Source organism: Psammomys obesus, unplaced genomic scaffold, assembly GCF_907164565.1.
Source record: "Psammomys obesus unplaced genomic scaffold, mPsaObe1.curated_primary_1811, whole genome shotgun sequence".
Taxonomy (NCBI): Eukaryota; Metazoa; Chordata; class Mammalia; order Rodentia; family Muridae; genus Psammomys; species Psammomys obesus.
The window spans coordinates 1,670,040-1,673,014 of NW_026585690.1; positions in this window are offsets into that span (position 1 = coordinate 1,670,040).

The window sequence follows — 2,975 nt, forward strand, 5'->3', positions numbered from 1 at the left end:
TCACCATTGGATTTTACATTTCTCAAACCCCTTTTTAGGTCATGTGGACACTCATAATCTTAAACCAGGAAAAAAAAATGGTGATTCATATGTTCCTTGCCTGCAGTTTTTTTTCTTTTTTGACAGCCTAGGTTTATGTGTCAAATGAAATCAAATTATTGAAAGTTTAAATTGTACAAAGCATTGTAGTAGGCATTGAGGAGGAAACGTGAGGTTTACAAAAAAAGGTTATAATCTGATTAGAAGATGAAGCCTAAAAGTGGGAAAAACCTTAATTCATAGCAAATGACATATTACAGCTCAACTAATCAAATGCTCTAAAATGGTCTATGATAGGTGGCCACATCAGCAGGAAATTTAGGCACAGCTGGTACTGTGTTTATCTGGTATCAGGATGGAAGCTGGAGTGAGGGGCTGACACAGGCGAAGATGCAGAGAAGGTTCTTTAAGCCGGAGTCTCATTGCTCACCTGATGGCGAAGCATGGATCCAGTGAAAGGCAAGGCACGTGTGAGCTTTTAAAAAGCAGTGCTAACACAGGGGTCTTTCCTGAGACTCATACTCCAACCAAGTACTACGCATGGAGCTAACTTAGAACCCCTGCACAGCTGTAGCCCATGGCAGTTCAGTGCCCAAGTGGGTTACATAGTAATGGGAATAGAGACTGCTTCTGACATGAACTGATTGGCCTGCTCTTTGATCACCTCCCCCTAATAGGGGAGCAGCCTTACCAGGCCACAGAGGAAGACAATGCAGCCACTCCTGATGAGACCTAATAGACTAGAATCAGAAGGAAGAAAAAAGAAACCCTCCCCTACCAGTGGACATGGGGAGGGGCATTCGTGGAAAAAGGGGAGGAAGGGAGGGATTGGGAGGGGAGGAGGGAGGGAACTAGAAGGGGGATACGAAGTAAATAAAGTGTAATTAAAAATAAAATAAGAATTAAAAAGAAAGCAATGCTAATTTCTCTGTCTCAGTGAGGCCTTGATGCTGTGTTGCGTCTCTCAGTGCCTTCCTCTGTCTTCCAACTCTTTCCTCATCTGTTCAAAACTAAGTAAGCATACATTTCAAACCTGCTTTCGGTTATAATCAGTGCTAGAACATGAATCTACTTGCCTCTTTCCCATGTCATTTTCTTTTTTCATGATTACTTTAAAATTATTACCTACTTAAATAGGCCTCTGCTGACTTAATGATCTGGGATACTGCTGTAATTCAGTGTATTAGGATTTGTATAAGTTCTTGGGAATTTGTATGTCACTAAGCCTTCTTCGAGAACCGTGTTGGCTGTGGTTGACTACTGCTATCTGGCTAACCCAGTGGTAGAATTTCTTACCCACATCTTGAAGCTCTGAAATGGAAGATAAAGTTTCTTAAGTCATTTGGAAGCAAAACCTGACCTCAGCTAAGATAAGGTTATTTATAGACATTGTTTAGTTCACATGGTATGGGTGTTTGTGTGGCTGCAGAATGCTAATGCATTTAATTATAGGGTGCTGCCCTAGGCTCTTCTGAGGGTGTTAAATATTTTAACACACACACACACACACACACACAGACACACAAATAATTTCTGAAGAGATGCATCTGTCCTCGGGGCTTCCGGGAAGTTATTATACAACAGTACATAATAGTGTTCCACTCGGGAGCTGGAAGAAGCTGAGGGGGATAGGGTAGAATTTAGAATGTAGGTTTGTGGTTCACATGCACAGCTCTTACAACAGAGAAGCACTCTTGCACCTCTGGGAGAGGAAGCTACGGTGGTCTACGGTTGGGCATGGGTAGCACGTCCTTTCCACACTAGCTTCCTGGGGATCCCTGGTGTCCAGCTAGAGCTGAGAAACAATGACACCGACTAACGAGTCTCCAAATGGAGTTTACTTACTCTTTCCACGTTCTGGAAAATATGCCATCTGGTAGTTTGGAGGTACGCTTTTCCAGGATGAACACAAGCCATTTTTCATCGGTGCTGAATGTGTTGAAGCTCTGGCTAGTGTTGGGGGGTGGGAAGTCAAGAATTGCTGAGCGTGATACCCAGCCAGGAAAGAGTCTTACACCACAAGAAAAGCTTCAGCAAAAGGTTGTGATTTAACAAAGAAAAATAAAAAATAAAAACAGGCAACTGTGAAGGTTTTCTGACACAAGACCTGTGCTAGAGGTTGGAAAGCCCTCTCCAAAGTAAATGGAGTCTGCTGCCAGTTTTGGTCTGATCTTTGAGAAAGGGGTTTTCACCCTCTCTCTTTTATTTATTATATCTTATTTATTATGTATTTTTGGGAAGTGGGGTTGTAAGAAGAGGGAACAGTATTTTGAACTGTAAGGTGTTTTGACGTGTAAGTCTGGAACAGCATGGAGGCAACTGGGATGCTTACTTCACTGTCCGTGGAACAACGCTGCTTATTTTGCTCTGATGGGTTAACATGGACTATTTATATTTAGTGTTTAAAGTACACTTTTTCCCATTCTTTTTCTTTTCTGTTGCTAGCAGGGCAGCCAGCGGCCCTTCAGCAAGGATTGCTGTTTCCATGGCAGTCTCATGGTGAACGCATGGTACCAGGTGCAGGTTCTTGATGAAATACTGGTCAAAATTCATAACAGAAGAGAGTGAATCACCCTCTGGAGAGGGCGGGGGAAGGTGTCAGCTGTGGAATCAATCTGCCTTATGCCAAGAAACACAAGAAATTATCACACAAAAGCTTTCCATGCCATTCTGGCTGCTCTCCACCTTTTGAGTGTTTGGCTTCATGGGTGGAACGCCATTCCTATGAGCTAGATTGGACATCCTCCCTATTTTAATTTATAGAGGCACGAGGCAGCCATAAATTATAAGCTCTCAACCTTTGCCTCAGTAATGACAAATGAATTAGGTCATGTGATGTACCTGGGTAATGTGTTCAGATGCTGTCTCCTGTAAAAGCAAACCTTCCAATATGTATGTATGTATGTATGTATGTATGTATGTATGTATGTATGTAT